Raw genomic sequence first — 17,456 nt, 5'->3', positions numbered from 1 at the left:
AGAGCGAGAGGGAGGCCTTCCTTGTGTCTTCTGTCTCCTGCATGTCATCCATACAGCTAAATCCCTCCTCAATCTTGGCATGCCACTGGATTATCATCGCACTCACTCAGGCTAGCTAGGCAACCCATTACACATGCAGACACAGGATGTGCCAGACTAACAGAGACAACTGGGCCAGTCCCGTGCCTGTAGGCCTGTCTGAAATTGGCAGTGATAGGGAACGGCCCGTGCTAACATCAAGCTGTTTGAGACTTCCTAATCTCTCACTTCAGAATCACTCACACGATGCACCCACACTCACAGGACAGGACTGTATCTCCTTGATGGTGCCTAAGGCCTGTACAGAGCTAGTTAAAAAAAAAAATGTTCCACTACTCTGCCCCCTCTACTTGGAACGAGCTACAAAAGGACTTGAAATCTAATCTAATCAAAGTTTGTTGGTTTTATACACAGTTTCGCAGGTGTTATAGCAGGTGCAGCGAAATGCTTTACGTTACTAGCTCCTGACAATGCAGTAAACATTTCAAACAAGTACACAATAATAATCCAAAACACAAAAACCAAGATAATCAAGAGGTCTCCTTAAATGATTTTAAAACTAGGGTGAAATCTACTGCAGTGCGTTATGTCTCATGTTGTACAGGTTTGAAACTAGGGCTGGCACAATTACTGTATACTCATGTAACTGACATATATGGATGAAGAAAATAATAAACTGTCATAACTGTTTGGGGGTGTACAGACATCTGACTGATGAAACTTTGTTTCTCCTTGCTGAAACAAACAAGGTATTGTTGCAAACAAGTCCTAGGCAACACCCTCCTCCATGCAGTCAGTAGCAGAGGAGTTTATATATTTTCTTTGCGATGCTATTCAAACGAATGGTGACCGTGGCCATTTGTCCGACCGGTAACGGTCATAAAAAATTCCAGGACCTGTCACAGCCTTATTTGAAACTTTGTGTGTTGCTTTATTGGCCAGGTCTCTCTTGCAAAATTGACTTTTATTCTCAGTAAGACTAACCAGGTAAAATAAAACATAAGAATAAAGGTGATTTCTGGATCTCTCCACAGGGTCGATCACTGATAATTCCAGTGCTTTAGATATCAGCATATGGTCCTTCGAGCCTGTCTGATGGTAGCCAGAATAGCCACTTTCCCCTCTCTGATGTGTGTTAAGCCAGTGAGCTGGTGTCCTTGGGTTGACCTAGGGGCAGTGCATATAAGGACAGATTATCCCAGAGAGGTAAACTCAGATTAACCACACTGTGCAGGAGGGGGTAAGACGTTCAATAGGTCAAGGTAATTGCAAAGGGACTAGCATCCCTGTGAGGGCTCAAACAATACTCAATTTATAGTTAAAAGCCGTCAGTCAGCATTATCGGTCTTTTCCTCCCATTGGAATGTTGACCAGTTGAGGTCAGCACAGCAGAGGCGTGGGATTGGTTTGGACTCCTGAATGGCGCAGCGGTCTAAGGCACTGCATCTCTGTGCTAGACGCGTCACTACAGACCCTGGTTCGATTCCAGGCTGTATCACAACCGGCTGTGATTGGGAGTCCAATAGTGCGGCGCTCAGTTGGCCCAATTTTGTTCTTAACTGACTTGCCTAGTTAAATATAGGTGAAATAAAAAATAAAAGCAGCCCTTGTCTCATTGAGTTGTATGTAGGACATTTGCACAGTATTGCATGTGGCATAGAAACTGCAATAATACAACAACAGATTATATTTTCCTCAGAGGGCTCCTGTTTTTGTTTTGACGAAGTCATCTTTTAATGATCAAAACCTCCAAATGAGTTGTTTTTGTCACACCCATCTCTGTTCATGGTAGGTGAAGTTTGCCTGCATCTATTCTGGGATCTAGAGGTGTGTGTATGTGTGATCATTCATCAAAGCCGTGTGTGACTGTGTGTTGGGCCAGAGGCTGTGTGAAGTGGCAGGTTTCTCAAGAGCTGCTGGATGCTCCACCTGAGTGGCCATGTCGCTGTCGCCAAACAGATGTGCCTTCCATCATTATTTATCCCTCCGTCCCTCCCTCTCTCCCTCCCTCCCTCTCTCTGATCCCTGTCTCATCTTTCCTCTAAATGACCTCTGCTGCCAGAGGACCTGGCTCTAGCCGCTAACTTACTGTGGCCTGTGCGTGTGCTTAGTGTGTGCTGTGCATGTGTGTGCTTGAGCCTCTGCCGGAAGATAGAAAAAACCGAGGACTTGTGAGTTGCGAGCTCATGTTATCATTGCATGTATGAACCATGTGTGCGTGCTCATGCTATAACAAGCCGGATATAGGCCTGCACGGTATTCATTTGCTGCGTGTGTTGCAAGTAACTTGTCTGAATGATACCGGATGTGCTTTTATCACATGCGATGTGTGCGGCTGACTGTCATAGCTGCGTTCATCAGATCACTAGTCTCTCTGCTACAGCTATACTCAGGTCCTCAGACATACCGCTGTTTCCAAAAAGGGGGGGGGGGGGACATTCCACCCCTCACCGACTCTATCCTCCAGCGTTGTCATTGTCATTCAGCTACACACACGCCACAATAGTGATGCCCTCGTTTTTAAAATTGCTTCAAGAGTACCTTTGTCCCCGAGTGAGAGGGGAAAATGAGACTGTCATGCCCTGTGGTTTTGGATTTTTAAATGTTTTTTTATTTTTAAATCTCATGTTGTTTCAAGGGGTTTTGGGATTAGTGTTCGTTTGGAGAGCACTCCAGGATGCTTGTTAGGATTTGACTGAACTTTTAGTGTCTTCTGCTTTACCATTGAGAATTATTGCTACTACTGCATGCTTGAGGAAATAAGGGTTCTTGTTTTAATCATTGATTGATTGATTGATTGATTGAATTGACTTGTTTCCCCCCCTAATATCAGCAAAAGGGTGTAATTTAGTGAACGGTGTAAATAACACTAGGCCTGAATGTGTTGACCGTGTTCTAAGTGAGTTGTGTGTGGGCGGTTGTTATCCCTGTCTTTGATGTGCACTCTTGCTCTCGGCCAGGGCTGTGCCCTCTGACCCCTCAGTGTTGACACAGAAAGCTTCCCGAGGGTACCTTCCTCTGGACACCGGCCCTTCCTCTGTAGTCACTAAATACCACAGACGCACCCTGCCCCTCAGCACTACTCCATTGATTAGTGGTGCTGCTTCATAAGGGATTTCAGTCAATGCCTTGGGACCTCTGTGGATGAGTGTACCAAAACAGAAGAGCATGAAGATATCCCTCGTCGGTAGCAACTGTTCTCTTAAACAGACTCTGTTCGTGCGTTGAAGGGCGAGGGGGGGGGGGACGGACTCACAGGTTTGCTCGTCTTTTTCTCAGTAAGTGTACTCGGAATCACAGATGCTGGGCCTAATTGAATGTGCACACATGTGGCTATAAATACTTACGAGGAGGATGGGAGTACATTTTCTTTGAAATTTCGATAAATGCCTTGACGAGGTGTCGGTCTCTGTCTGTACGTGTGTGTGTGCTAGTGTTTGTGCCAGTGCTAGAGTGGTGTGTGAGGGAGAACAGGGGATGTAATTGGGGATGTTGTATGGGTGTCAGGTTTGGCCTTTAAGAAGAGGGACCATGGGGGCTGTATAGAAGGGGTGGGGATCATGAGATAATGGGGCATTGGGGCTGTATAGGGGGAGGGGATGGACTGACGACAGTCAATAAAGGATGACCCTGGGGTCAGGAGTTCAGAGGTCACCCATTGTTGAGAGGACTGCTTGATGGTGTCTGGTGACGGTGTGGAAGCAAGGGTGTTAGGATGAGAGCATATTAAGACAACCGAGTGGCAATAGGCTGGACAAGTGTGTGTGTATGTGTGTGTATCTGCTGCATACAGCAAGTTGTGGGTATTTGTCTGTGCCTCTGTCGTAGTGGATTTCTGTATCCTTGTGGCGAGTGAGGTTACAGATGCCTGCCAGAACATATAGCTCTGGGTCTCTCCTTTGTGTCGTCTCTCTCTCTCCCTCCTTTGTTCTCTCCCTCTCTCCTCTATAATTGAATAGACATAGTGAAGGCTGGCAGCTCCTTCCATAGCAGCTCCTTCCATGGGGCTGCCATTAAAGCCCTGAGCCCCCTTCATCATACTGCCTCTCTGCTATAGACGGTTCAGTCACTCACAGGGGCAGTACAGCAGCACAAGCTATCCTCTCTGAAGCTAAAACGGCATTTAAACCAATCCTACTCTATCCTCCGGCACATCTGATACAGATACACCACATACGTTTTTTTAAATGACCTATGTGACCTAGAGGTAGGAGGTTAAGGGAGAATATAGTTGTTTCGCCCCCCAGAGCCGAGCCATTTAAACCAGGATTGCCTCAATTGGTGTCCAGCTGTTTTAAGTGGCTATGCGTAATGTGTAAATGTACCGCTCTGAGGCACTTCCAGAGCAAGAAAGTGACTCATGTAGTTTCTTTTTTCAACATCTGTCTTTATGCTTAAATTCGGCAAGCACACATCCTCTTTTCCTGCTCCTCATTTTTGACTGATGGGTTTATCTCTCTTCTGCTCTGTTCTTGTAATGCTCCCTTTTTGTCATCATTGCCTACCTCCCTCATTCTACCCTCTGCCCTCCTTTCTATTCTGTCTTGAGTCAAAGGCTCAACAAATGTAAAAGTCTCAGCGAAGGCGTAACATCTGAACAAAACACAAAACAGGCTGCACCACAGTTGAATGAGCCCCCCTCTTTTTTTCCATCTAGCCTACGATGCTCTATTTACAACTACCCTCAATAAATAACAAATGGGAACATGCCTAAAGACGTCATTTGACCAGTTGAGGCTGCTGACGGGAGGACGGCTCAAATTAACGGCTGGAACGGCATCAAACACACGGTTTGATACCATTCCACGTATTCAGCTCCAGCCATCCAGTATTTCACCTTTGCCTAATTCCCCGTTTGAAATGTGGATTTAGTCGGCCTATATTTTCCGATGTTCCTCATCATTTCATCAGTCTGAATTCGGGGAAGGCAGAGGGTTGATATTGTACAGTAGGTACTAGTTAGTAGTTAGAGCATGTTTGCCAGCCTTCATAAATTACCCATTTTCTTATTGTACTTGGCTAGTAGAACAGGATGTTTTGTAACAGTGAGGCTATTTCTGTAGAGTGCTTACTCAGGGATGTGTGGTTTAGCGCTCCCTCAGAAGATTTGTAGTGTAGCTGGACTAGTGGCACGGTCTTTAGGGGGAACTCGTCTATTTGATAGAATGGATACACAAATACCAAACTCCTATATTTTACCGAAGCGATTATAAGCATTTTTCAAATGGACTTTTGACTCTTGTATTGGTCGAAGTTGCAGATAATTATTCCACCTTCAGCTCTATACATCGACTGTACATTGTGAGCTGACTGAATGGTTTCTTAGTGGCTACAGATGCAGACCTAAGATCAGGACATGGTTTCTCTTTAAAAGAGTCCGTGTTCTAGCTCTCTCTCTCTCATCTCCTCCTCCCAGTCCCCTCTATATAGTAGTGTGGGATAAAGTGCCTCTGAAAGGCTGATTCATTCTATAACCTCAAGGGGTCTGAGCAGATTTCTCACATGTCATCTCCCCCTGATGATTCCTATCAGAGGGCAGCGCTGTGGACTGGTGCTACATGTTTTGCTCCTATTCCCTCCCAGACCAGGCTACTAATACAGGGCTTTTAGCCAACAACACCAGACTGTAGACATGTCGGCCTATAGTCTTTAGAAAATGGATAGAATTGAACTCTCTCTCTCGCCCCCTCCTTCTCTCCCGCTGTTCCTGTCTCGCATCTCTTTCTCACTCCTTCCCCCTACTATAGCTTTCTCCCTCTTTTCTTTCCTCATCTCTAGCTGTCAAATCACATTATATTGGTCGCATACTCATGGTTAGCAGATGTAAATGCGAGTGTTGCGAAATGCTTGTGCTTCTAGTTCCGACAGTGCAGTAATATCTAACAAGTAATCTAGCAATTCCCCAGCTACTACCAAATACACACAAATCTAAAGGGGTGAATGAGAATATGTATATGGATGAGCGGCATAGGCGAGGTGCAATAGATGGTATAAAATACAGTATATACATATGAGTAATGTAAGATATGTAAACATTATTAAAGTGGCATTGTTTAAAGTGACTCGTGATCCATTTATTAAAGTGGCTAGTGATTGGGTCTCAATGTAGGCAGCAGCCTCTCTGAGTTAGTGATGGCTGTTTAGCAGTCTGATGTACTTGAGATAGAAGCTGTTTTTCAATTTCTCGGTCCCAACTTTGATGCACCTGTACTGACCTCGCCTTCTGGATAGTAGCGGTGTGAACAGGCAGAGGCTCAGGTGGTTGTTGTCCTTGATCTTTTTGGCCTTCCTGTGACATTGGGTGCTGTAGGTGTCATGGAAGGCGGGTAGTTTGCCCCAGTGATGCATTGTGCAGACCACACAACCCTCTGGAGAGCCTTGCAGTTGAGGGAGGGGCAGTTGCCGTGCTAGGCTGTGATACAGCCTGACCGGATGCTCTCGATAGTGCATCTGCTGCGCCTTCTTCACCACGCTGTATGTGTGGGTGGACCATTTCAGTTTGTATGTAATGTGTACGCCAAGGAACTTAACTTTCCACCTTCTCCGCTGCTGTTCCTTCGATGTGGATAGGGGGGTGCCCCCTCTGCTGTTTCCTGAAGTCCACGATCATCTTCTTTGTTTTTGTTGACATTGAGTGAGAGAGAGTTTTCCTGACACCACACTCCGAGTGCTGGGAGTACAGGGAGTACAGGAGGGGACTGAGCACGCACCCTTGTGGGGCCCCAGTGTTGAGGGTCAGCGATGTGAAGATGTTTCCTACCTTCACCACCTGGGGGGGGGGGGCAGCCCATCAGGAAGTCCAGGACCCAATTGCACAGTGCAGGGTTGAGACCCAGGGCCTCCAGCTTGATGATGAGCTTGTAGGGCACTACGGTGTTGAATGCTGAGCTGTAGTCAATGAACAGCATTCTTACATAGGTATTCCTCTTGTCCAGATGGGATAGGGCAGTGGGCAGTGTGATGGCGATTGCATCGTCTGTGGACCTGTTGGGGCGGTATGCAAACTGAAGTGCGTCTAGGGTGGCCGGTAAGGTGTAGGTGATAGATCCTTGACTAGTCTTTCAAAGCACTTCATGATGACAGAAGTGAGTGCTACAGGGTAGTAGTCATTTAGTTCAGTTATCTTCACTTTCTTGGATACAGGAACAATGGTGGCCATCTTGAAGCATGTGGGGACAGCAGACTGGGATAGGGAGCAGTTGAGTATGTCCGTAAACACACCAGCCAGCTGGCCTACGCGTGCTCTGAGGATGCAGCTAGGGATGCCATCTGGGCCAGCAGCCTTGCGAGGGTTAACATGTTTAAATGTTTTATCACGTCGGCCATGGAGAGGGGGTGGGGGGGCACAGTCCTTGTTCGTGGGCCGTGTGGGTGGCACTGTATGAGTGTGACATCGGTGTCCGTGACTTGGCTGGTTTTCTTTTTGTAGTCCGTGATTTCCTGAAGACCCTGCCACAAAGTCTCTGTTCATATTCATATTCGTCCATATTCCCAGACCTCTTTCCATGGTTTAATGCGGTGGTTCACGCTTTCAGTTTTGCGTGAATGCCTTCATCCATCCACAGTTTCTGATTAGGGTAGGTTTTAATAGTCACAGTGGGTACAACCTCTCCAATGCACTTTCTTATAAGTCATCGTATAGATCAATGTTGTTCTCTGAGGCTGACGGGAACATATCCCAGTCCGCGTGATCAAAACAATCTTGAAGTGTGGATTCTGATTGGTCAGACCAGCGTTGAATGGTTCTATTCACTGGTAGATCCTGTTTGAGTTTCTGCCTATAAGACGGTAGGAGAAAGATTACGTCATGGTTGGATTTGCCGAAGGGAGGACGGGGGAGGTCTTTGTATGCATCGCGGAAGTTAGAGTAGCAGTGATCGAGTGTATTACCCCCCACGCGTAGTGCAATTCATATGCTGATAGAATTTGTTCTCACATTTGCGTCGTTAAAATCCCCAGCTACAATAAATGCATCCTCAGGATATATGGTTTCCAGTTTACATAGAGGCAAGTAAAGTTCCTTGAGGGCCGTCTTGGTGTCTGCTTGAGGGGGAATGTACATAGCTGTGACGATAACTGACGATAATTATCTTGGGAGGTTTGATGGGTCGGGTGAGTAGAAGGAGTTGAGTTCCTGTATGTTGATATGATTACACCCCGAGTCCTTAATCATGAAGCACACTTTCCAGCCATTCCTCTTCCCAGAGGTGTTAATCTCTTTCGGCTTGATTACACCACTGTTCCTAGGCCGTCATTGAAAATAAGAATGGGTTCTTAACTGACTTGCATAGTTAAATTAAGGTAAAAAATATATATATATCCCGATAGAGCCATGTTTCCGTGAAACGGACTGTTACAATCTGTCGTCTCTTAGGAAGGCAACCCTTGCTCGAATTTTGTCTACCTTGTTGTCAAGAGACTGGATGTTGGCAAGTAGTATACTCAGGAGTGGTGGGCGATGTGCACGTGTACGGAGCCTGACCAGAAGGCCGCTGCGTCTGCCCCTTCTGCGGCGCCATTGTTTTGGGTCGGCTTCTGGGATTTGATCCATTGTCCTGGGTGGTGGTCCAGATACAGGATCCACTTCGGGAAAGTCGTATTCCTGGTCGTAATGTTGGTAAGTTGACGTTGCTCTTATATCCAATAGTTCATCCCAGCTGTATGTAATAAAACTTAAGATTTTCTGGGGTAGTATGTAAGAAGTAATACATAAAAAATAAAAAAAATACTCCATAGTTTCTTAAGGACTAAAAGCGAGGGGACTATCTCTGTCGGTGCCATCTTGCAGTGATCTCCCCTCTCTCTTGCGCACCCCCTTCCCCTCCTGACTCTTGCTCACACCCTCCCCGTCTCCTCTCTTCTCTCCCTGTCTGTCATACTCCTACTGTGTGATGGTGTGTGTGTGCATGTAGAGGGTAATTAAGACGTCTTTGTGTGTGTGTGTCGCGCTTGCTCGCTCTCCCTCCCTCTCTCTGCGCCAAGGTTTGATTGGCATCTCTGTTCTGTTGACGCCCCTGCTCTCCTATGAGCCAGCACCAACAGGCCCATGTACTAAGTTGGAAACAGCGCTCGGGCTAATGAAATGTCAAAGAGACGGCTACATCTTTAAAGGTACAGTATGTAGAAATCGTTCTGCCATTTCCTGGTTGCTAAATTTCTAATAGTTTGCCTAAATTCAGTTTGGGGAAAAACAAGCAAGTGTAGGGAGTAATTGTACTAAACCGCTAAAATATATTTTCAATAACCTAAAATATTATATTTTCAGCAATATGAAGCTTGTGTACAAAACCGAAAGTAAAAGACGGAAAAACAAAACTTAAGAATGTAAACCATAGAAATAGCGCGCCTAGAACAGATCCACCACCTCTTAGACAACCATTTCTATGTGAATATGGTAGGGTCACCCAAAAAGTTACTTATTTCAGCTTTAAAGGACATTTCTGCCATTGCTCTTTCTCTGAACAAGGCCCAGTAAATATGATAATTTTCTAATCTCTGCCGCTGCCGCTTTGCAATGAGCTCTGGCAGCATCCTGTGGTCCCTCCATGCCTTCCTGCTGCGCTAAGCAGGCGGCCCCATCGATATACAGCCAACTCCCATTCCCCCTCGGAAAGGCCACTGGTTGTGCGCGGGTGGGTGGGTGCGATCCTGGCAAGTCGATGAAAACACTCTTCCCATGCTCTTTGAGTCTGGCTTTGTGAGGCACCCTGCTGTTTGTCTGCAGGGATGTGCTCTTTGTGTGTCTGTGTGTGAGAGAGAGTTTCTGAGTTTGTGTAGGTCTTTGTGTGTGTGTGTGTGTGTGTCCCGTTAGCCAATCAATTATTGGCCTTATGGCTGAATAGATAATAGACTCCTTCGCTTCATTTCTGGGGCAATGGAGGAGAGGGGGGTTGTGAGATGGGTTGAGGGAAGCAAAATGGGAGGGAGTATTGAGTGATGGGGAGGGAAGAAGAATGGGCCTCATCATGAGGAAGAAAGAGGTAGGAAGAGGAGGGTCAGACTCTGAAACCAGTGAGGTTGTTCTTTCTTCTTCTAAGTGGTAGTTGGAGGCTGTGAGTTAGAATTGGCCATAGCCACAGTCCTCTGTGTTCATCCTGGTGAGCAGCCAGCTCTGATAGCCAGGGTTTGTTTGAGCTGCACTATCAATAGTAGGATAGCCACTGGAGGCAGGAGCACAGCTTCTACTGGGGGACTCTGACATACCGCACATACTCAGCATGTGACCGTGTGTGTTTGTCTATGAATTCCTGTTAACTAAGGTCTTGTGTAAGATTTGTTTGTGTGGTTTTAGATGAACAAGTGTGTGTGTCAGTCCTTTTGCTCTGTTCTCCCCTCCACAGAGGATATGGCTGCTGTCTCTCTGAGCTCCATGAAACATTAAAAGGAGATTCTGGGTGGTAGACAACAAAGGAGCCACCCTCTGTACTGTCACTCTACCTTACTGTTGTTTTCTCTCTCTCTCATCTCCCTTTTTTATTTTTATTTCTCCCCCATCTCCCTCACTCCCTCACTCACTCACTCACTCACTCACTCACTCACTCACTCACTCACTCACTCACTCACTCACTCACTCACTCACTCACTCACGCACGCACGCACGCACGCACGCACACACACACACACAAAAGGGAGGAGTCGCATGGTAGAGCACTGATGAAACCCCTCGACAGAATGCACGTTTCACATGACCACCTGGGAAATATTCAGGCTGAAGCAACTCAAACCAGTTTGCACACGCACCACTCTCTCCCCTCCTGTAGCTTAACAAAAGTCTTCAGCCCTTCACCATCTTTCCCTTTGTTGATCTTTTTCAGAGATCCACTCATTCCCCTAACTTACCTGATCTGTTTGTGTGTGTGCGCCTTGTGTCTGCATGCAGTATAGCAGCCTCCATTCTTGAGGACTACCAGACAGTAGACAGTATTTGGTTTCTAGACCTTGGCGATTAGTTGAATCAGTTGTGTAAGTGCAGTGCTAGATAAAGGAGAGGATTGAGAAAACACATTCCTAGTACACAGTACTTTGATCAAGTCAGTCATGATATTCCTGGCTTCCTGGTGGGCTAGAGGTAAACAAATGCTAACCCAATGCTCTTCCTCTCTCCCTGACTCTCTCTTTCATAAACTTCCATGTGGGTGTTTTTGTGTGTTTGTTTGCATTGAATGCCAGTTCTGTTAAGAGGCAGCCCTCCATGGCCCAGATACATGCCTGGCTAAAGCCAATATTTACCATGGTGGTTTCTCCTTACCTAGAAGAACTGTCATCTCCCTGGCCTTGAACTGTTTCCCTCTCTTTGTCCTTTCTGAAGGCTTTCTGAAACCGACACAACCAACAGGAGGGACAGACACACGGACAGCACACGAGGACGTCTCCACGGCAAGAAGAGGTCAGAGACTGTGTTTTCTGTGTGTGTGTGTGTGTTGGTGTGCAGGGCTGAAAACTGCAACCAAAACACTCGCATTTGCGACCCTTTAACTTGACGGTGCGACACCAATTTTTAGTTGGTCGCTAGGGTGCCAGTGAAATAAAGGTAGCTGGTCAGTTTAGTTTTTGGTTAACAAGTAACTTTTTTTATAATCAAGATTTATTCATAACAGCAATGTCTATGCAAGCCAGCTATTCAAAAAGTTTTTTCTGAAGTCTTGGTTGAATCTTCACGATGTGCAATTCAGTTATCATGTGCTGTTTGAATGAACATTTCTTAAGGCTTTCCGCCCCAAAATGTCCCAATTCAATGTTGACTGCAAAGTAGGCCTACCTGCAGAATATCATGATGATCTCTATCAATCGCTGGCCAAACAAAGGTATCTTGCTAGATGTGCTTTGAATTAAAGGGCAACTAAACCCTCCTCCAAAAAATGTTTTAATTTTTCCTAGATTTCAAAAGTGGTCTCCTGATGTGGTTTAAGCATTGTTGTGGACATTTTTTTTTCTATAGCAGTATGATTTTGAGTGAAAACCTGAAAAAACAAGAATCAAGGATTTTTTTTTGCAATGAAAGCAGAATTAATCAAAAGATAAAACTGATTTTATAGGGCACTACAAACTGCAGAGTGACCGTTAAAAAATCTTAACAATAACATCTCTTTTGAGATTGCGCAAAGGTTTTATTTATCCAAACAATCAATGTAAATATGATATTGTCAAGGTAAAATGTAATGGAGGGTAGGTCATTTTGGCTACTTGCTCGGCCCACAAATGAAAGAAAACAGTAGCTTTTAGTTGACACTGGTAGCTTTTAGTTGGCACTGGTAGCTTTTAGTTGGCACTGGTAGCTTTTAGTTGGCTAATTAATAATGACCGTCTTTTAAATTCTCATGCCCTTGCCAGGCAAATTTAAAAGATGGTCATTATTAGCCTGGTTCTCTATGGAATTAATGTACATTAATAAAGGACACAGGTCAAGACATTATTGTGAAAAATGTGTGCGACCAAATCGTGCTGGTGCCATGAACTTAAAGAGTTGGTGGTAGTAGTGGCACTAGTGGAAAAAGTTCAGCCGTGTTTGCGTCCCCGTTAAAATACTTTTGAGTCTTTTAATCTGTTTTCACAAAGTCTATGAAGGGGCCAATGTTCCGTAAGGTGTTATTTTATTACACAGCTAATCTGTACTAAAGCTAGCTATTAGTATTCATGGATTTAGTATAGTCGTTAGCTTCCTTGACCCATACACCATTTAAAAACAAACACCCTGCGTAGGCCTATTATTGTTGAATTAGCCTTTAATAAAATTTTAGTACTCATTGATGGGAAACATTACATTTAATTGTCCTAATTAATGTGCCTTTAATCTGCACAGTGTACTGTTTGTACTATTAATGTTCTGGTAAATCTATTTGTAGTGTTTTTCTCTGTGTCAAGGCTTGTGTTTCACGGCATAGCAGATACACAATAGAGTGCCCTCTGCACCCAAGGATGAATAGAATGGAATATGCACAAGTGCAGTTCAACTAAGTTTGTTGAGTCACTTTCCCTATGCTTTTTTTCTAGGTAATTTTAGTAGTGATTTGGATGTCAAAGTGCCCTGCTGTTGCGAGGGAAAATACATTAAGGGCTTATAGAATTATGGAGATGCTCAGTTGTAGCATTCAAAGAGGTACCAATCATTTCATTTGATGGCTTTTTCTCTACTTTATCATGACTGACTGACTGTCCTCTCTCTCCCGTCTCCCGCTGTGCCGGGAAGGGGTCTGCGTGTGTGTGCGCGTGTGCGTGTGTGCGCGTGTGTGTGTGTGTGTGTGTGTGTGTGTGTGTGTGTGTGTGTGTGTGTGTGTGTGTGTGTGTGTGTGTGTGTGTGTGTGTGTGTGTGTGTGTGTGTGTGTGTGTGTGTGTGTGCGCGCGTGTGTGTGTGTGCCTGCGTCTGCGTCTGCGTCTGCGTGTTTGAGAGAGACCGAGGGAGACAGAGAGTCCAGACGTTTTGTAGCAAGGTCGGCAGCAGTCTGATATTAGCATGCTGTCCACTGTGGGGAAGATAAACAGCCCTCTGTCATGATAAAAAAACAACAGTCCCTTCATCTTTGATGTGCTCCGACTCCCTAATTGCTTTTATCTACCCAGAGCCAGAGAACACGCAACGGCTGGATCTATCTTTATTAATCCCCATTTCCTCCCTACCTGATTACACTGCCTCTGCCTGCCTGGACTTGCTGGGTCTGTAGCCAAGAGAGACTAAAATTCCCAATATATCTAGGTGAAGATATAGAGTTTAAGATGATATGTAATTGTTATTTGTTTGTGTTGTTTCGTTGTTGTGGGCTCTATACGTCATGGGTCTGTAACTATAGACCTAGGCTAAGTAGACCTCGAAATGCTCTCACCAGCCCTTAAAAGTAAATACTTCACATTTCCTATTTTCACCCTCTTAAGTGACGATTGACTATAGTCATGTAATTCCGGCGATTACCTTGGTGAATTGCAGTCTGGTGGAAAAGGGGTAAGGTCCATAAGAATACTCACCTCTGCTCAAGCTCCCCCAAAGAGAGTTGATGCTTGAGTGAGTGGCTTGTGTTGTCTGCCTTAGCAGTATAATGGGTCTCTGAAAATGGGTTGTCTCCTGAAGCCGCATGCTTCTATCCTTATTGATGCACATTTTTCTTGATTCAAAACTGTGTATCTTGATACAGTTTAAAAAAAAAAAAAAAAACTGTGGGGTCGGCCTTCCATACAACTAAAATAAACGTCCGTATTGGAGGTGGTTGTGTGAAGTACATCAGTCTCAATGCTCTCAATTGTGTATGTGATAAAAATCCCTTGTGTGAGCAATGGCATCACCTCATCACTTCTGTCAGCAAGAACAAACATGATGACAAATGTATAGTGATGGGTGAAATAATCGTTACAGTTACATAATGCTCTATTATTTTGGACGGCATTATATAGATATTTTGACTCCAAGTATCGATTTGTAGGTCGGTGGGTCTCTAGACTAATGTTTTCTTTTCCCCCTGGTGGCACTAGTGCTAGTAACTTTTTCAATTGGTTGCACCAGCCTATGATTTGGTCGCACCACAATGTTGTTGCGGTGGCACGCAATAGAACAAATTTGTTAATTCAATTACATTAATTATCATCTTATACAATAATTCAAAGTGCTTTCTTAAGAAAAATAGACTACGGAGATGGTATGATTAAAGAAAAAAAAAGAATCAAACATGTTCAAGCAGGATTGCATGATTCAAGTCATTTTGATGTGTAAACCAGTGTTTGAAGCACATAGGCTAGATTGCTAAATTGCCACTCCTATTTGCCATATCTTCAATCTAAGCCTACTAGAAAGTGTGTTCCCTCAGGCCTGGAGGGAAGCAAAAGTAATTCCACTACCTTAGAATAGTAAAGCCCCCTTTACTGGCTCAAATAGGCGACCAGTCATCCTGTTACCAACCCTTAGTGAACTTTGGGGGGAAATTGTTTGACCAGATACAATGCTATTTTAAAGTAAACAAATTAACAGACTTTCGGTGTTGAAGGAGATTCAACAAGCACAGCACTTACACAAATGACTGATGATTGGCTGAGATAAATTGATGATAAAAAGATTGGGGTGTGCTGTTTTCTTGGACTTTAGTGCAGCTTTTGACATTATCGACAATAGTCTGCTGTTAGACCATAGTCTGCTGTGCTATGGCTTCACACACCCTGCTATATTGTGTATAAAGAGTTACCTTTCTAATAGAACACAAAGGGTGTTCTTTAATGGAAGCCTCTCCAGGGCATCAGGAATTCTCCAGGGCAGCTGTCTAAGCCCCTTACATTTTTCAATCTTTACTAATGGCATGCTCAAAGCCAGTGTGTCTATATGGACAGCCCCATCAAGAGGACCCTCCAGGATGATGTATTTTGGGAGAGAGTGGTAAGCAGCCTGAAACTCCTGAAACCTATAGCAGTAGCCCTTGCACGGATTGAGGGAGACAATGGCATCTTGTCTGATGTTCAGACTGCTTGCAGATGTAAGAGAAGAAATCTGTACTACGCTGCCAACTTCACTGTTGTTCCATGTAAAGGAAACCGCTGTTCTGAAATACATCAAAAAGCATGGAAATTTCTGCGTGAAGCCCATACACGCCGCAGCGTACATGTTGGACCCCAAGTATGCTGGCAAGAGCATCCTGTCTGGTGCAGAGATCAACAAGGCATATGGTGTCATCACTATCATGTCTCTCCACCTTGGCCTGGATGAGGGCAAGGTTCTTGGCAGTCTGGCGAAGTACACTTCGAAGCAAGGGCTTTGGGATGGAGATGCAAAATGGCAGTCATGCCAACATATCTCATCAGCTACCTGGTGGAAGGGACTTTGTGGATCTGAGGCTCTTTCCCCTGTTGCCTCAGTCATCCTCCAAATCCCACCAATATCAACCGCCTCAGAGCGCAACTGGTCCTTGTTTGGGAACACACACACCAAAGCACGCGACAGGCTGACTAATACAAGGGTTGTAACATTGGTGGCCAAATGGGCAAATTTTGGGCTTTTTGAGCCTGACAACAATCCATCCTCAAAAAGGTTGGAAAATGACAGTAAAGATGAGGCCTCAGAGTCTGGTGTTTTAGAGGTGGACATTGAGGAGGTCCAGGGAGAAGACATGAAAGCCTGAGAGGAATACAACCAAAGCTTTAATATCTAGACTTATAATTTTACAGATGTACAGTACTGTGCAAAATTTTTAAGCAGGTGTGAAAAAATGCTGTAAAGTAAGAATGCTTTCAAAAATAGGCATGTTATTAATAGATTTTATTTATCAATTAACTAAATGCAAAGTGAGTGAACAGACGAAAAATCAAATCCATATTTGGTGTGACCACCCTTTGCCTTCAAAACAGCATCAATACTTCTAAGTACACTTGCACTATGTCAGGTGTATGATTAAACAATTATACCAAACAAGTAATGATCATCAATTCAATATGTAGGTTGAAACACAATCATTAACTAAAACAGAATCAGCTGTTTTGGAGGAATAAAACTGGATGAGGAGCAGCCAAACTCTGCTGACAAGGTGAGGTTGCTGAATCTAGTTTACTGTCAAAAGTCATACACCATGGCAAGAAGGAGCACAGCAACAAGACATAAGGTAGTTATACTGCATAAGCAAGGTTTCTCCCAGGCAGATTAAGGCAGACAGGGGTTTCCAGATGTACTGTCCAAGCTCTTTTGAAGAAGCACAAAGAAACTGGCAACGTTGAGAACCGTAGATGCAGTGGTCGGCCAAGGAAACTCATCTGCATCAGATGAAAGACATATCATGCTTACTTCCCATTGCAATCGGAAGATGTCCAGCTGTGCCATCGGCACAGAATTGGCAGAAAACAGTGGGACCCTGGTACACCCAACTACTGTCCGGCGAAGTCTGGTCAGAAGTGGCCTTCATGGAAGACTTGTGGCCAAAAAGCCATCCTCCGACATGGAAACAAGGCCAAGCGACTCAACTATGCACGAAAACACAGGAACTGGGATGCAGAAAAATGGCAGCAGGTGTTCTGGACTGATGAGTCAAAATTTGACATGTTTGGCTGTAGCAGAAAGGCAGTTTATTTGCCGAAGGGCTAGAGAGCAGTACACAAATGAGTCTCTTCAGGCAACAGTGAAGCATGGTGGAGGTTCCTTGCAAGTTTGGGGCTGCATTTCTGCAAATGGATTTGGGGATTTGGTCAAAATGAATGGTCGCCTCAATGCTGACAAGTACAGGCAGATACTTATCCATCATGCAATACTATCAGGGAGGCATCTGATGGCCCCAAAATGTATTCTGCAGAATGACAACAACCCCAAACATACAGTGAAAGTCAATAAGAACGATCTTCAGTGTAAAGAAGATCAAGGAGGCCTGGAAGTGATGGTTCGGCCCCCACAGAGCCCTGATCTCAACATCATTGAGTCTGTCTGGGATTACATGAAGAGAAAGAAGCACCTGAGGCTGTGTAAA

General features: G+C 44.7%; 1 protein-coding gene across 3 annotated transcripts in view; it reads left to right on the top strand.

Annotated features, from left to right (window-relative positions):
- Positions 1–17,456, top strand: part of LOC118400321 (bifunctional heparan sulfate N-deacetylase/N-sulfotransferase 2-like) — a 190,598-nt gene that overhangs the window by 110,169 nt on the left and 62,973 nt on the right. For all 3 annotated transcript variants that reach the window (XM_035797030.2, XM_052476752.1, XM_035797061.2), the window contains exon 3: positions 11,348–11,425. The gene's annotated coding sequence lies outside the window, so the exon portion shown is untranslated. The remainder of the gene's footprint in view (positions 1–11,347; positions 11,426–17,456) is intronic.

The sequence above is a fragment of the Oncorhynchus keta genome, chromosome 2, assembly GCF_023373465.1.
Source record: "Oncorhynchus keta strain PuntledgeMale-10-30-2019 chromosome 2, Oket_V2, whole genome shotgun sequence".
Classification (NCBI taxonomy): domain Eukaryota; kingdom Metazoa; phylum Chordata; class Actinopteri; order Salmoniformes; family Salmonidae; genus Oncorhynchus; species Oncorhynchus keta.
Note: the sequence above shows the minus strand (reverse complement) of the source record. Positions and strands in the feature narration are given on the sequence as shown.